The 17,438-nt window shown below is 49.9% G+C and overlaps 1 protein-coding gene and 1 non-coding gene across 2 annotated transcripts in view; both read left to right on the forward strand.

Moving 5' to 3' along the window:
* OPCML (opioid binding protein/cell adhesion molecule like) overlaps window positions 1-17,438 on the forward strand; it is a 1,091,529-nt gene that overhangs the window by 377,369 nt on the left and 696,722 nt on the right. The gene's annotated exons all lie outside the window — the stretch shown is intronic.
* LOC116758898 lies at window positions 9,339-9,453 on the forward strand. The gene has a single exon (XR_004351282.1). It is a non-coding gene; the product is annotated as a U5 spliceosomal RNA (small nuclear RNA).

Consider the following 17,438-nt stretch of genomic DNA (forward strand, 5'->3'; position numbering starts at 1 on the left):
TGGTGGGAATGTCAAGTGATACAGCCACTATGGAGGTTCCTTAAAAAGCTAAAAATAGAATTACCATATCACCCAGCAATCCCACTACTGGGCATATACCCTGAGAAAACCATAATTCAAAAAGAGTCATGTACCAAAATGTTCATTGCAGCTCTATTTACAATAGCCAGGAGATGGAAACAACCTAAGTGTCCATCATCTGATGAATGGATAAAGAAGATGTGGCACATATATGCAATGGGATATTACTCAGCCATAAAAAGAAATGAAATTGAGCTATTTGTAATGAGGCGGATGGACCTAGAGTCTGTCATACAGAGTGAAGTAAGTCAGAAAGAGTAAAACAAATACCATATGCTGACACATGTATATGGAATCTAAGAAAAAGAAAAAAAAAGAAAGAAAAGGTCATGAATCTAGGGGTAAGGTGGGAATAAAGACACAGACCTACTAGAGCATGGACTTGAGGATATGGGGAGGGGGAAGGGTAAGCTGGGACGAAGTGAGAGAGTGGCATGGACATATATACACTACCAAACGTAAAATAGATAGCTAGTGGGAAGCAGCCGCATAACACAGGGAGATCAGCTCGGTGCTTTGTGACCACCTAGAGGGGTGGGATAGGGAGGGTGGGAGGGAGGGAGACGCAAGAGGGAAGAGCTATGGGAACATGTATATGTATAACTGATTCACTTTGTTATAAAGCAGAAACTAACACACCATTGTAAAGCAATTATACCCCAATAAAGATGTTAAAAAAAAAAAAAAAAGAACACTAGGCATCCAAGGAGCCTTGCAAGCCGGTTCTCATAAGCATTTGAAAGACTCTTTTCTCTGCTTGGCAAGTTTCATCTGCAGCAAGTGGTTCCGCAGGATGTGGGTCTGCCTTGGAATTCGGAATCAACATTTTATGTAAGGGTAGGGACCCTAAAGCCAGTGAAATACACACGCCTCTCAGTACAGGGGGATATAAACATAATTGCACTCCTTCTACCAACTGGGAGTCAAGGAAAGGGTCTTGTATTTACCCCTGAAATCTTGAGCCACTGAATGTCCCTCACCCCTGTAGCACTGCAAGGGGGCAGTTGTCCCCTTATTCAAATGAAGCTTAGAGAAATGGGTCCTGTCACCCTAGATCTCAGCTGGTGGCCCTGGGTCAACCATTTCACCTGTGAGGTTCTTTCTCATTCTGCTCATCTTGGACATTTTCCTTGGATGAGAGCTCCAGCTGGCTTTTTAAAGCACTTACAAATAATGGAACTTTACCAAATAATGGATTCAATATTTATTCGTTCATTCGAGGAATATTTGTCACAGGCCTCGGTTCCAGACACTAAGTGAATACTTAGCATAGTCTGCAAGATAGGCATTAAGATTTTCGTTCCATAAATGGGGAAGGGGCGTGGGGCTTGGGAAGACAGGCAGGTTTAGTTACTTGTCTAACCTGGAAAGCCCCTGTCACTGTGCCAGTGCCTCCCAGGCAAGGGGCTGCCTGTATTACCGCGCTGCAGCCGCTGATTTGGGTGACTTCTTTTTAGTAGCAACTTGGCTAACACAGGGCATGTTGGCTCATGGGTTAGCGGCTTGAAGCCCTGACCTTTACGGAACCAGCACAATGGCTGCTGTGTTGAGTAGAGATGTTGGTATAAAACATGCAGTCATAGAAGGGGGGAAACCTTATTCGGTTCACTAACAGAAGAGAATTTATCCATATCCCACAGACATTAAGTTGAAAGCCATACGATAGTTTTTGGGGTTTTTTTTTGCGGTACGCGGGCGTCTCACTGCTGTGGCCTCTCCCGTTGCGGAGCACAGGCTCCGGACGCGCAGGCTCAGCGGCCATGGCTCACGGGCCCAGCCGCTCCGCGACATGTGGGATCTTCCCGGACCGGGGCACGAACCCGCGTCCCCTGAATCGGCAGGCGGACTCTCAACCACTGTGCCACCAGGGAAGCCCCATATGATAGGTTTTTAATGCAAGTCTGGCTGAAATGCCTGTGGTAGCAAAAGCAGAATGAAATTTGGGAATCGGGCATGGTGCCTACTCATTTGAACTGGAGCTGTTACTTTTCTGCTAATATAAGTATAACAGAGTTAAAGGATTCAGGGGCACTTCCCTGGACCACTGAGGAGGAAAATCGGGTGGGAAATGAAATCCCATCTTTCCTTCCACACCTGTGCGGAAATGTTTGGAGAAGGAGGAGCCACTAGAGGGCGCAGTCCGGGCAGCCAGAGAGATGGAGGGAAGGGACCCTGCGCTGAGATCCACCGGAAGAGGCTCATCCTCCAGATACAATGCGATGATCGGTCTGTAACCTGCAAACAAACTGTTACTCCTTAATCACGCCGGCCTTGTTAACTTTCCCTGACGTGCCCTGAGCGCTGATAGGATGAACCTTTTGCTTCCTTCGTGGGACTGAAGGGAGAGAATTTTCATTCCTGAGCACTGGGTCACACTCCGTCAGCAGGTGCTCTGGGATCAGTAGCTTTGAGGCTTATTGCATTTTCTATCTACCCAAATTTTACTCTATAGTGGTCACATTATGGGCTTAACCTTGGCCTTAACAGTGGTTCCAGAATGTCCTATAAACTGGTCTTCCAGGAACATGTGCTGAGTACCTTCTGACATTTGTACCGTGTTGTAAAAGGAGACCCCAAATTAAGGGTAGCCTGGCTTTTGGCCAGGGTGCTCTAAAGTAACAAGAATAGCAAGACACATAAAAGAAACACACGAAGAAGTAGCGTACAAATAAATACAATGAGTGTTACTGCGTGGGTATTGTCTCACACTTGGAGAGCAGTTTTCAAAGAGTTATCAAGGACGTAGCTCACGTTATCAGTTTATCTTCCTCACAACCTCGGGATTTGGGAGGGCCTTTATCAACATGCCTATTTCCTAAAACTGTAAACAGAGGCTCAAGGTGGTACAGTCGAGATCACAAGGCTAGTTATTAACAGGGTCGGGACTCAAACTCGGCTTTCTTTTTTTCAGTCGAAAACGCTTTCATGACTGGGAGATGCTTCTTGGTTTTTAGTATACGTATCAGTGAAACAGATTAATTCCTGATTTTACACAAAGAAACAAGGGCATGTGCATTAAGCAAATTAAGTCCCTGACAGAAAAGAGAAGGTAGCCAGCCTCTGGGATATCTTTCCAGCTGACCCGACCACTGACCCTTTCCTTATCCCCTTTTGGCTGTAGCTGTAAAGGTTCCGCATGTGGATACTGTCAGAACGAGAGTGGCAGCCATCATTTCCCATCGGATCGGGCTTCGTATAGCTAGTGTGAGGATTCCTACATAAGCCAGCAGTGGCACAATCCCCAGACCCATGGCCTCTCTGGCTGCTGAATTTCCGTTGGGCTCGTGCACCTGGGCCAGGCCCCCAGGTCTGCACAGCTGGTCAGCCTGTGTCAGCCAGAGCTCTACACGTTCCCTGCGCTCGCTTCCTATGCTTCATCCGACTTCTCCAGACCTCTTCCAGGAACGAATGCGGTCTCTGCTTCTCGTGGCCTCAGCACATCCTGCCAAGATGGGGCTAAGTCCTGGCGAGGCTTGAAGGGTCCTAGACCAAGTCTGGGAGGGTCCATGGCGACACGGCGCCAGGTCAGGAAAACGTAGAGCTGGGAATCGGGGGAGAAGTTCAGGAGGAAATGCGTAAGGTGGACCACCCGTCAGGCTGGTGGGCCTCGCGGACCGGGTGGGGGACAGACACAGTGAGAGGAGGCACCCGTTCACAGCAGCCTTGTGCTAATGGGCGGCGATCTGTGCATTCTTGGGGCAGGAAGTGGGGCCGGACATGAGTGCCTGGTTTACAGTAAGTGCTTGGTTAATATGTATTGTTTCTTCTCCTCCTACCAAGGGCACCAAGGCTGGGGAGTGTCTGCTCCCCTTGGGCTGACCCCCTCAGCTCCTTTTCCCAGATTGGCTGGGCAGGATCAGTTCCGTTTATCATAAATCCAGAGATCTGGGGACAAGACATGAGGTGTGGCTGCACATTTCATTGTGGAGGTTCCTAGAAGGTCTTTGGTGAGGGTACTTTTGAATTCCTGAAGAAAATAAAACATAATAGAACACATCCTCCCTCCTGTTGGGTTTGTTTGATAAAGATAAAATGCAGCAAACCCATGTCCTCCAGCCTTCACTCGGCCAAGATGGGCTTATGATAGCGGTTCTTTCTCCATAGTTCGTGGCCCCTGCCTTTGACTCTCTATTCCCAAGACCAGGCTGAAACCACAGGGTACCAAGAAGAAGGCCAGGTTTTTGTTTCTGTGTTTCACAGAAACAAAAACCCTCTGATGATAACCCGGCTGGCGTGGGGCACTGTGGCTGGAGTGGTCATGGTGGGGACACGGTCTTGAGCTCGTTTTGTGACTGGACTGGAGGACAGTGCTTTTGTGAGAGATCCCACAGCAGTGGGGACATTTCTTATCCCAAAAGTGACAAAGCACTGACTAGTATTGGAGGAGATTGCAGCTGTGTTTGCAGACATTTGCCTGCCTTCTCTGTGGGAGGGTGGATTGTTGCTTCCCTGTAGAACTTGCTTTAGCCAAGGTCAGGGGCAGGGCAGCTCAAGGGCAGAAACAATGGTGTCAGTTCCAAGGAGAAATTTTAATTCGCCAGACCTCTCCTCTCCCTGGAATGGGAGACAGGCCGTAGACCAACAAGGGGCTGCCTTACCAGTCTTGGTGCAGAGTAGGTGCCGAGTGTGCTCAAGAGTTGGGGTCATCTGTTCTTGTAGCTTCACTTCTCCCATCCTGACTGCCTTGAACCCCAGAGGTCTCTGACCACAGGAGCCAGCAACGTGCAGAGCGCTTGCCAGAACATAGAGAATGGGCCAGTTGTGTTTTCAAGTGACTGGATGGGCGAAGATTGTTAAAAATATCCCCCGTGGCCTCGGTCTCACCCGCGATCAGGCAGATACCTTAATTCGCCTTCGGTCAGCTTGGGAGTGTTTTCAGAAGACAGGAGGCAAAGGCAAGCAGGACTTGCGGGGTCACCTCAGGACCTAGGCGATAAGGCCACTATTTTTAACGAGTCTGTGACGAGTGGCACGTGGCAGTCGGTGTGTCACACGGGTGGCATCGTTTCCTGCTGCAAATCAGGTGGGCAGCCTTCCTGGCTCTCACGGGCCCTGGGAGAGACCTGCTGTCCAGATGGAGTGAGCGGCACGCCTGCCTGTGCTGGGTTCTTTGGGACTTTCCTCCCTTTCTAATTAGGGACTTTCACACCTCTTGGAGCTTGCTTTCAGAAATGGATCTGAGACACTTAGGAATATGGTATTTGTACTCTCGACACCTTCCTTATAATTATCATTTGCTGATGACGTTTGGTTTTGGTTTCGGTTTTCTCATCTAAGCCTCTCATTTATATTTTGTTCTGAAACACAAACGTCTTTGGGTACCAGGGAAGGCCTTCATTTCAAGAGAAATTGAAACATGAGAAGAGACTTGTCCCACCTTTTCAAACTAAGCGTGCAGGACACAAGACTCTGATACTCCAGGCCCTGTTGGCAAATTCCAAACCAGACCCAGCATCCTGCCCCTGCTTGGAATGGCTGGTCTCCACCTTTATCTTTCTCCCGAGTTCCAAATGTACCCTTAAGACAAAGCAGAAGTGTTTGTTTCTCCTCTCCTCTGTTATTTTTCAGTTTCCTGGGGCTCTGCACTTCCTGCTGGCCCTCACTGGAGACCTGATTACGGATCCTGGATGTGCAGCCTCCTGCAGGACCAGTGCCCGTGGGGCTGGCAGTATGCGTTGGCTTTGGACATGTGTTTTTCTCTTTTCTCAGTTTCTTGGATCAGTGCAGAGGAGGCACACAGGGTCTCAGGTTTTTAGAAAATAAAATTAAATTAGCGAGCTAGGTGGACACACCAAAATTGCAATTTAGGTCCCATTTTCCTTGGGTTGTTTAGACAGATTGGTGCAATCTGAGTTTGCGGTTTGATCCAGAAGGGGAGTTGATTACTGGCTCTGAAATGAGCTTCCTTCACCCCCTGCGTGAGTTGGTTGAGACGCTGCATCTAGCAGCAGCCAGGAAAGGCCTGCTAACCAGGGAGGGAGGAGAGATGGGGGAGGAGGGAAGAGGGGCCTCGAGAATAGGCGGGAAGGTCGGGAGTTGCTAAGGACTGCCCTGCCAGGCCTGCTGCTGGTCTACCAGGTGATAAAAGTCAGCTCCATGAGGCAGGTCTGGAGATGAAAAGGGAGCCCGAAGTGGATATAAAACATTCTCCCTTTGCTTAGAAGTGGACAGCTGATGTTTCTCCAGGAGGCTGTGGAAGGGCTGGGCCGGCGACAGTCCCCTGGTGAGATGCTTCCCGCACACCCGATAAGGCAGAAGTTTCTTCTGCAGCTTTTACCCCATAAGGTTGTGTGCCAGTTCTCCACAGTGATGACAGGCTGCCGGTGGTGTCTGCGGCATGCCGCGCACGCCCCGGCTTTCTTATCCTTCAGCAAGAGCTGTTTTGCTCATCAGCTTCAGTACGAGGGAAGAATTGCCGGCTCCTGTGAAGATCTTGCCATTGGGTGACCTGATAAGCAGAATGCAGATGTGCACGTGTAGCTGGAGACCGGCATCTGAAACCTCCACACGGCTGTGGGAGTGCATTTTCTAAGTGGTTTCACAGACAGAGATGCAAGGGTGAAGAGGGAACAGGCTAGAGGTGAGAGCTGCTGAAGGGGATGGAGAGACATGGAGTTTCCCGATTTCTTGGTCTGGGCTCCAGGGTGACATAAATTGCTTGATGTCTGGGTCAGATCTTTTGGGCAAAATATTCATAACAAAAAAAACCCAACAAAACTCATTCTAGTTTTGTTTTTGTTTTGTGTGTGTGTGTCTTTTAAATTAGATATTAGATTTTTTTTGCTTTGGGAATTAAAATAACCATTTACCCAAGGAATATTATTTGGAAGACATCTTTTAAAATAAACATTGGATTTCTTCATAATTCTTTATAGGTAGTTTTGTGGTACACTACTACATATTGTTTTCATTTTGTAAACAGTTCAGCAAACTTTTTCTTAGCTCCTATGATGTGGCAGACATGCTACTAAGGGATACAGAAACAGGGGTCTTGTTCCCAAGAACCTCTCAGCCTAGTGGGACAGTCAGATGAGCAGACAGGGATGTCTGAATGCGCATGGCAAGTGCTGTCCTAGAGCTAGTTTCTGGGAATTACAGGGACGTGGAGAAGGAGAACCAAAGGAGCCATCCCTTCCCGCAGACAGTGATGGGAGAGCTGGTCTGTGCAGGCTGGAAAGGGGGCTCCTGGAAGAATATATGCCTTCAGGTTGCTGCTAGGATCTTGAGATGGCTAGAGCGAAGGGTCCAGGTAAGAGGGGGAGCAAAGAGACGAGGATGGACATTAGTTGGGATATTATAAATGTGGAGTCCTGTCTACCATGCTAAGGAATTAGGATTTTATCCTCAAAAACAAAGGGAGACAGCAAAATATTTAAGCAGCAGAGTGAAATGATCAGATATGCATTTTGTAAAGATGCTTTGATAGCCAAGAAAATGGACTGTGGCAAGAGATGAATACTGGTGGCACAGTGTAGCCATTAGTAGCCATTCTGATAAATTAAATAAGAAATGATGAGAGGGGACGTCCCTGGCAGTTCAGTGGTTAAGACTCCATGCTACTACTGCAGGGGGTGCAGGTTGGATCCCTGGTCAGGGAACTAAGATCCCACATGCTGCATGGTGCCGCTGAATTGAAGGAAAAAACAGCAAAGTAAAGAAAAGAAAAAAGAAATGATGAGGGCCCGACCTTAAGACCATGGGATCATAGAAAAGGGAGGTTTGAGAGAATCTCAACAAGTAGAAAGGTCAGGATCTGTTAATACCTGAGACTTGGGAGATGGGAGGGAGGGAGGGAGGGAGATGTAGGCAGAGGTGGTCCCCAGGATTCTGGTTCTAGAAGCTGGGTGGATGAAGAGCCATGCTCAAAATGGGGACTGGGGTAAGAGGAACAAGCTGAGAGCAGGCTCTGGGGGAAGATGTAGGTTTAAATTTGGATCTGTGGTGATGTCTAGTAGGCAGCTGAATAAATCTGAGTTCAGAGAAGACCTCTGGCCCAGATATAGATGTATAGATTATATATAGTAGACTGGTCCATGCAGTTGGTGACAAGGGTGTGGAGCAGATAATGGACAGTGATGTGTGAAGTGAGCAGAGTTGAGGGTAGGGCAGGGCGTGTTGGGGACCACACACACACACACACACACACACACACACACACACACACACAAGAAACTGTACAAGTCCAGGGAGACGAAAGGAAGGATGTGGCCAAAGGACTGGGAGACATTTTAGGAGATGGTTTCATGGAAACCAAAGTAGGAAAGGGTTTCAAGGACAGAGGGGTCAAAGTGCTCACGAAGAAGGAGACAGGTCGTGAAAACTTATCTTCAAACTTTACAGACCAGAGCTCCTTGAAGGTCAGCGTTGTGTAGGAATGGAATCCGGATGGCAGTGGGATGGAGTGAAGGGCGAGGGAGGGAAGAGGAGATAGCCCTGAATGTAGAAACTGAGAAATGTCTCTGTCCAGGGAAGGAGGAAGGTGATGCATTTGAGATGATAAAACAAAGGAAAACACAGAAGGAGGCAGAGCCTGGCTCTCAGCCTCTTGGTCTTTACTCAAAGTAAAAATTTCCTCATTCTCATCCAATCTTCTACTCTGTCTTTGAGAGGCCTTCCCAGTAGTAAAAGAGGCAAATTTCCCCTCAAGGGCACATTCACAACAGGCCTTTTTTAAATAGAAACACTTAGCAACCTATGCTAAGCAAATAGTGGGATAAACAGAGTAAGATCTGATCTCGTCTTGTATCAGTTTTCTGGAAAGACCCAAGAAACGGCGCTGGTGCGAAGTTCTCTGAGAGGAGAAAATCACCATTCAAGGCAGTGCAATGCCTGTGTCGTCCCTACTCCCAGAAACCTAGGTTCTTTCTTTTGCAAAGTTTAGCATTTTACTATCCTTTTGGCTCTTCTTCCTTCCTCAGACTTCCCTCCTCTTCCTTCTTTCCTGTCCATCGCCCATCTCTCAAACTGGATTCGTCCTCAGCTCTCCATTGTGAATTCTTCATTCTGCCCCGTACATTTCCAATCGTACTTCTTTTCTCTGACATGTTGGAGTAGCTTCCCTGACAAATGGTTTTTCTCTTTAATTTTCAGGCAGCCCTTTAAGATCTTTTCATGCTGATAATTAAAAACAACAGTAGGTGAAAGACACCTTTTCCCCAATGGATGAAATTTCCCAAATATTTGGACATGAAAAATTTAATCTAAATTCTATGTGGGAGAATAGTCATAATTGCATAATCTGTTATAAAAATAAAAGTATACTCTGGTTTCTCTTCAGATCATATAAATCTTTTGCTATTTACTAAAGATTTCCGTGGAGAGGAACAATTCTGAGTCTTTACCCGATTTTTTGAGACCTTACTCTTGTGAGGCAAAAAAAAAAAAAAAAATTTCAAGTTCCCAGTGACATGAGGAAGCAGAGAAGGGCTAAAACCCCTAAAACACACAATTTTATAAAATTTAGAGAAAAAATTCATGATTAGGAGACAGTTATCAGATATTTTGTCACATTTTTTGGCAGATCAACCTGCACATGGCAACATCTTTAGACAAATAAAAATGAACTACATGGGGCACGAACACACTTGTGAAGATGGTGACAATGACACCCATCTCCTTTCTGGTCTCAGCCTGCTGAGCCTCTTCTCCCGTGGAGAAGGAACCTGTCGGATGGGGACCTGAAATGTTGCTAGGGTGGAGCACGGACCTTGGATCCGAGCTCTCTGGATGAGATGCCTCTAGGCATCCTCTCTGCAGGGCAACCATGGTGACTCCTGGGCCCTAATCAACCCCCTGCCTCTTAAGACCCACTCCTTCTCCCCCAGGGTCCTCCAACCAAAGAGTAGGCACTTCATCTTCTCTGTGAATGAAGGAGAGTGTCAGCTGGTGCGAACGTGTCTCCTGGGCTTACTTGTATGTATGTGCTTCTTCTTAAAGGGACTCTAACTTCAGAATCTAGATGGAACCAGGTGTGTGATATTGGACGTCCCTGGGGCGGTCACCTCACTGTGCCAGCAGGGAGAAACCAGTGTTCTCCCCTTTGGCTTCCTGCTTCTAACCTGGGCAATAAGGAGAGGAGACGATGAAGGCTTAAGAAGAAAGGTACCCGGGGTACAGCCTAGAGATGCTTCCATCAGGCATCTGCCTCCCGCTCTTAGACCAACGCTGGGGGGAAAAGAACTGAGTCAGGTGGTTTTGGATTCTTCAGTGGATGGGCTAGCTCTCTAGCAGAGGGCCAGCTTCCCAGGGAGGAAGAGACCCTCACGTGGGCAGGCCTGGGTCTTGAGAGCTTTTTTAGAAAACCACCAGGAAGCGATGCCACGGGTGGTTTGGAATGTGATCTAAGCACCGAGGGACGTTGGCTGTGGAAAGGTTCTACGCCCTGGGAGCCCCCGGCCCTCGCTTCAGTGTAATTGCAAAACGCCAGGTAACAGCTGAGCCTGCCATTTGGGCAGCTGGGGTCCTCTCTCTCCCTGAGGGATTGGCTCCCCTGCAGAGAGGTCTTCTGCCATAAGCCCTCCCTGCAGCTCACACTGGAACTCAGAGCCATGGCCTTTCCCTGCCCCTCTTCAGAAAGTGGCTCCCGGCTGCAGGCTGGCTGGCTCTCCCACGGCCCAGAAGCTGCAGGAGTTCTCCGTGCTTTGCTCCAAGCTGCAGCAGGACGTGGGAGGCTTGATGCCATCCCGATTCAGCTGCCAACACGGAACCTCCCCCCAAGCTGCCCGCATCACCCTCTCGCTGCCCTTTCAGGGTCCGGCTGCAGGGCCCTGCCGAGAAAGGTCACCCCGTGATGCCACGGCTCTCGGCATCCCGCTTCCCCGCCAATAGCTGCTAAGGTTTTCAGGCTGTGAAATGAATATTTCATTACCTTAGGAAGGGGAAAAAGATTAAATTAGTAAAATGATGGTAAAAAAAGGATAACCTGACTTCAACCCTTTTATTATGCTTCCCAACTAGACAGCAAATTGCGTTCTGGGGCTTCTGCTTAGATGGCTGTAAAGAATCTCACTTTTGCTTTCAAATTAACCTGTCAAATCATATATTTATAAAGGAATGAAGGGAAGAAAATGAGGGGCCTAGGTAGTCCTACGCATCAATTAGAGGGAAATTAATTACAATTTACCTGCGTTAGCGCATTCACACCCTCAGATTACTGAAGGGATGTCTCTGTAACAGGAAGGGAGTCAAAACAGACCACTCGGTGGGGAATGGAGAGGGAGGGTTACCGGGGTCCACAGCGGGGGGGAAGGGGGGCTGCTGGCGGTGTAAAGGATGCTGGCAAGTAGATGTCCTGTATGTTGATGCAGAAGCCTCTAATGATGACATATTTTGATGAAGCAACTTCTGAAAGGCCCTCCGTGCTCTGCAGTAATGAAGTGGGCATTCGCGTGCAGTAATACTGCAAAGCGGCAGGTAAGGATAGAGCCTCTGGCTGTCAACAAGAATCACAGAACAAAAGGCAAACACGCGTTTCCGCTTCCTGTGTGGCGCTGATAGGAAAGGATCACAGCAGAGGAGGTGAGGAAGGGATAGGAAGGGGAGTCTGAGCCCCCTTTTAAGTAGCTCCTCAAATGTGCCGAATGGCATTGGATTCGGAAGAAAGTTCGGGAAAGTCACGTAGCACAGGACTCCTGAACACCGAGGTAGAAACAACGCGTGGGAGAAAAGTCAGCTACTTAGCAGGTTATACTTTCAGTCTTTGTCTCTGTTTCTCTTAACTGCGAACAAAGGTGCCGTTTTGCTTCGTGCAAGAATTCCTGAGGCCCTCTGGAAGGTCAAGAGTAGATGCAGGCTGTCCCCTGGGGACCTCACAGCTGCTTCTAGTCCTGGTGGGGAAGGAGAGGTCTCAATGGCTCTGTGGTCTTTCTTCACCCCCGGGAAGCTCAGCTGAGATGTGTGCTGAGATCCAGAGAACTCCAGACCAGAGCTCCCTGCTTGGTCTCCCAGCTCTTCTCTCTGGACATCCTGGCACCTCCTGTGATGGAGCAGACACAGGGGCACGAGGGGGCGTCTGCACCGCCTGCTGGGTGAGGGGCCGAAGACTGGGTTTGGGTGGTTGGCAGACCCTTGAGCGCTTGAAGACTCAGTTTCCTCATCTGAAAACTTAGGTTAATGAAAACTGTAGTGTTCTCACCCCATTCTTCTTTTAAAGATCACAGTGTATGTATGAAAGCTCTTGGTAAACTCTAAAGAGCCGTACAGATTCAGGGTGTACAGATGTGCTGCGGCAGGCTGCTCTCCCTTTAAAAGGTGTGCTTTTGTTTTTTCAAGCCAATACATCCTTCCTCCCCCCCCCCCCCCCCCCCCCCCCCGCCACCGTCTCCCATCTTCCTGCACTCCAGCAGCTGAATGCAAAAACAACTTTGCCAATCATGTGGGAGTCTCTGAGGCCCATTAGATCTTTGTTTTCCTCTTTAAAAAATTGTTTTCTCTCCCCTCTGGGGTTGATGAATTATTGATGTCTTTGAAGTAGTTTCAGAAGCCACTGTCTGGGAGACATTTCCCTGGCAGGGGACCGTGTGGCTTCCCGATGGCATGCCCCGTTGTTCTCCGCAGCCGCTGGCCCAGCTCTGCCCCCATCTGGCACAAATGCTTCCAATGGAAGCGCCCATTTCACTTCCATGACTAGGACCCTGGGGTCCATTGGAGACTCCTGTGGCCCTGCAAGAACTGGGGAGGGGAGGAGGGAGAGAGCCAGGTGCCCGGACATCACATGGCTTCATGTTTTAAAGAGGGCGCTTTAAACCGTCGCCACACACATCAAGTGACAGAGCTTAACGAGCAAGAGATTTAAAAAGCACAGCTATGGGTTCAAGTAACTGAAGCCCTGGTGTTTACTGACGCGGCAGCTGACGGCACAGGCTCTGCAGTCCTGGGCTTAAACCCCACCACTTAGTATCTGTGTCAACGTGGGCAGGTTTCACAACCTCCGTGAGCCTGGGCTTCCTCCCCTGTAAACTGAAGCTGATGATGGAACATCTCGGGGTTGTTGGAGGGTCAGGTGACATCCACACAGAGGGTTAGCACAGCGCCGGGCAGACGGCGAGGGTCCAGTCCGCTTTAGCGGGTGTCATTACTGCCCTTGTGCCTCCAACGTGAAGTTGATAGATCTGTGAAGCTAGTTCCTCATTTGTGAAGCGGGGGCGGGTGAGGAGGGTGAAAATGTCCAAGACACGTTTCCCGAGGCCACCTTGAAGGTCTGGTGAGATGACCAAGGAGGCTGCTCCCCCGGGGCCCGGACTGAGGCGAGAGCAGGGTGAGCAGGTGGGCAGCCTCAGTCCTTCCTGGAGGCGCGGGCTGCAGGGCCACGTGCTGGCGTCCCTCTGTGGGCAGGGACAGGTTCTCTTAGCAGACGGGCTCTGGGTGGTCCCCTTCCCTGTACTGAGTGGAAGCGCCTCGGTCCCTTTAAGCATTACTGTTAGTTACTCACCGTCCACGTCTCCACCTTCCCGAGCATCACCATCCCCACTGCCCCCGCGGTGACTCTGTTTTGATCTCGCCACAGGAGACTCCTCTGACCTGGGGGTCTGCCGTCCGGACCGCAGGCTCACCGAGCTAAGGGATGTGTTTAGGGCAGCCTCAGGGGTCACCTGTGCAGCCCCAGGAAGCAGATAGGGGCTTTGGGAGCCTGCAGGACGCTCTGACAACGAAAGGGACAAGGCGTCCGCAGCTGACTGTTAAACCGAAAACTGGCGTTTATTCTCTCAATGACGGCGACAGATGTGGCGTGGGGACTGAGGGCATCTGGAGGGGGCAACTGGTTTATCGGTAAAATATGGAATAGTAGAGGGGAGAAAAGAGGAAACTTAAATTTTGTGTCATTTTTTGCAATGAAATTTGCATTGCTGTATGTGGAGCGGGGAGGACAGGAGATGGCCTGGGGCTCCCATTGCCTTCCCTCACAGGTAGGCTGGGAAGAGTAAGAAATGGGATTTGTGGTGGGAAAATACACGTGTTTTATTCTGCAGTGTCGAATTGGAAGATTTTCTCATATCCACACATCAGGGTTCACCTTAGTCTCTTATAGGACCTGCTGCAAATGTTGTCGTTGCCAGTTCTTAATTTCTGTGACCCCATTTGCAAGTATCATGGTGCATGGCGGAGTCAGGGTGAACAGAAAACCTAAATAACAGGCCTTCGCCGGGGAAGAGGGGGGCCGTCGATTTAGATATTTCAACTGCTCAGTAGAATTGAGGTAGCCGTCTGGGTGCTTTGATTTTCCCAGTTCAGAGAGCAGGTGGATTGTGGTGTTCCGACAGAGGAGAGCAGGCTGGCAGTGGGGAGGGCCTTTTTTCCCCACCCCTCTTGGCCTCACCCTCTCTCCCCACCCAGGACGGAGGCAGCAGGCCCCTTAGGAGTCAGAACCCTGACCCTGAATCTCGGTGGTTACTCTGCCGTGTCATCCTCTAAGAACTTCCCTCCTTTCCTTCATCAGCTGTCAACTTGGGCAGCCGCCCCCCGACCGGGTGCCAGGTGTTTTCCACACTTGGAGTCAGGATCTGAGCTGTGTCCTTGTCCAAGCCGATGCTTCCTGCCTATCTGACCTCGAACAGATCACTTAAACTCCGGGCCTTGTCTCTGCCATTTGTAGGGTTGGGGCACCAGGACCGCCCCCGATTTCCACCTCTGGGGGTGGTGGGAACAGAATGAGGACTGCTGTGGTCTCCTTGGCCGTACCAGCCCTCTGTCCTGCAGGCCTGGAGGCCAGTCTCAGGAGACGTGGGCAGAGCTTCCAAACCAGTGCCCCTGGGCTATGAAAACCAATGCCCCGTGGTGATTCCCCTCCTCCTCTGGGGGAGGTTGGACTGAAACAGCCATTTCCATTTCCTGATTGCAGTAAAGGACAGGGTCCAGAGGTGGGGGCATCCACAGGCTTCACTCCCAGCACCCCCGCCCCCCCCCCCCCCGGGATGTTCCCTGTACAACTTACCTGACCCACATCATTGGGCCACAAGGTCCGTCAAAGATGGAGTGAGGCAGTGGGCAAACCTCACTTCACAGCACCTGGACCACAGAGGGGGCCTTCAGTTGGCAGAGAAGGAGAGGCACTTGAATCTTCTGTGCATCTCCCCAAGGGAAGAGGGAAATGAGACCCCCGGTTCTAAAGGGTGACTAAGTGCCTCTAAAAGGTGGTTACTCTGGGGAAGGACTGTGGCAGAGCCCTGGTGCCGTAGGATGAAATCCTCGCCTTTGACACCACGTGTATCCCTCCTGCTTCCATCAGATGGGTAACTAGGGAGGGAGCAGGTGAGCAGAAGGGAGAAAGCACTTGTTGAGTGGCCACTTGCAGACAGGCGGTGAGCTGGGGGATTTGAGTCAAATGTGACCATCATTCCATTTTTGCAGATGAAGGAATGGAGGTTATAAACTAGCTGAGTCTGCACAACTGATACATACGGGGAGTCAGACTGTGAATTCCTCAAGGACAGGGGTTTTTCCTCCACAGTTCCGTACAGCCAGGGCCTGCCTGCTCTGGTGCCTGGCGCTCGGTAGCACTGATTTAAAATAAATAAATGGCAGAAGCAAGACATGGAGAGCTGGCGTCTGGTGCACCGCATAGCATTGGATGAGTCTTCAGGAAGTGTCAGGCAAACCACCTGGTCACGTGTGTATATTCCTTCATTCAGTTCCCACAAACCCATCCCAGGTAAGCTTTGTCATGCCGTTTTACAAACCACACTCACTTGCTACTGTCCAAGTAAATGCTGCTTATAATCAGAATTGGCTTTCATTCTGCTCGGGTGATGGGTTCTCTATATTGTGAAGCAGGCGGGCGTTTCTCATCTACCTGTCTGCTCAGATGGTACTTCCCTTCTCGCAGGTGCTGCCCCTGCCAGTGGCTGGTCAGCCTAGATTTAGCCCATCTCAGCCTTGTCCTCCAGCCTATCAAAATCTCATAGCTCCTCAAAGCCCCCCTGTCCTACTGCCACCCTGGTCTTGGCCATCGGCCCCTCTCCCTTCTGAATGGTCTGCAGACTCGCTTTGCCTTCTGTGCTCTGTCTGAGGTGCTGAAGCCAGAGCCTGCTTATGGAAAATGGCACAGCAAGTCAGGCAAAGGGTTACAACCTCAGAAACAAAAAGCATCCCTCGGACAAGCTGTTGGAAGTGCATGTGGGGGGGAAGCTGGGAGTCCTGACACTCAGGGATTGGGTCCTGTGCCCTGTTGCTGACTGAGGGAGTCTGTTCTTTCAATATTTGATGGGGCTGCCGTGGAGACGTTTAGTTAAGTATGCTCCGTCCATCCCGCTCCCGCCGAGGAGAAACATGCCGGGGGAGGTACTGCTGCCTCTCAGCACTCCACAGGGGTCGGGAGGGGAACGGCTGACAAATCTGACAGCTCTTTTTAGAAGTTTAATCTCAAGTGTGATTTTCCCCCCTTGTCCATACGGCACCAGCCCTGTCATGTTAGGAGGTCTGGACAGTGAGTCCTCCGGGTTAGTAGAGACAGCCCAGGGTGGGGGATGGAGCTGCGGTGGGGAACGTCTCTGCATCCTCATTGGTCGTGGCCCCTCCTCCCGGAGCCCAAGGGGTCTTACCTAGAGGCCAGCATGTTCATCATCCCTACGACCTTATCAAGTGGGCCATTACTGGCCATCATTAGCCCCATTTCTGTCAAGCAGTCAGAGTCCCAGAAAGGCTGAGGGATGTTTCTGGCAGTGCATGGCCAGTGAACGGTCAGCCTGGAGTGAAGCTCGCAGAATTTTAGTCCACTGCGCCAGTCATGGGTCCATGCTAGCGCTTGCAGATGGGGTTAATAAAACCTCTTCACAGAGCTGACATCGTTAGAATTGTATATCAGCATCCTTAACACCTTGTAAGGTATTTACTAGTGTCACATGGTCCTGGTCTTCTCCTTACCACATACGTTAGAAGTTTAGTGCCGAGGCCTCTAACTTCTTGGGGTCTAGGAAACCAACTCCTTGACATATATAAAGGTCAGGAAATTAAGGTGTTGACCTTGGTACTGAATCTTTTCATTCTTTCAATTCCCCGTATCCTAAACCTAGCTTGACAAATTGAAAGGAGTTATGTGGGAAGCTGCGAACGCTGGGGAGGCTGTACCCAGTGAGGTACAGTTAGTGAGGCTATCTGAGATGGGCCATGATGCGCTTGGATGCTGGAGGGGGGAGGGCGTATCTCCAGGGATCAACATTCTCCTGGTAGGGTACCAGCCGACCGTTGGAGGGAAGGTCCATCGGCAAATGTAGATCACTATCAATAATTGAAATTCAGACTTAACCAGGTCTTTTAGAGTAGAGGACAACACTTCATTATTTTTTCTTCTCTAATTAATCCCCTATTAAACTCACAATAGCTCCTTCAGATATTTGCCATTTTCAATACTCCCAAATCCATCT

The sequence above is a fragment of the Phocoena sinus genome, chromosome 8 (assembly GCF_008692025.1).
Source record: "Phocoena sinus isolate mPhoSin1 chromosome 8, mPhoSin1.pri, whole genome shotgun sequence".
NCBI lineage: Eukaryota > Metazoa > Chordata > Mammalia > Artiodactyla > Phocoenidae > Phocoena > Phocoena sinus.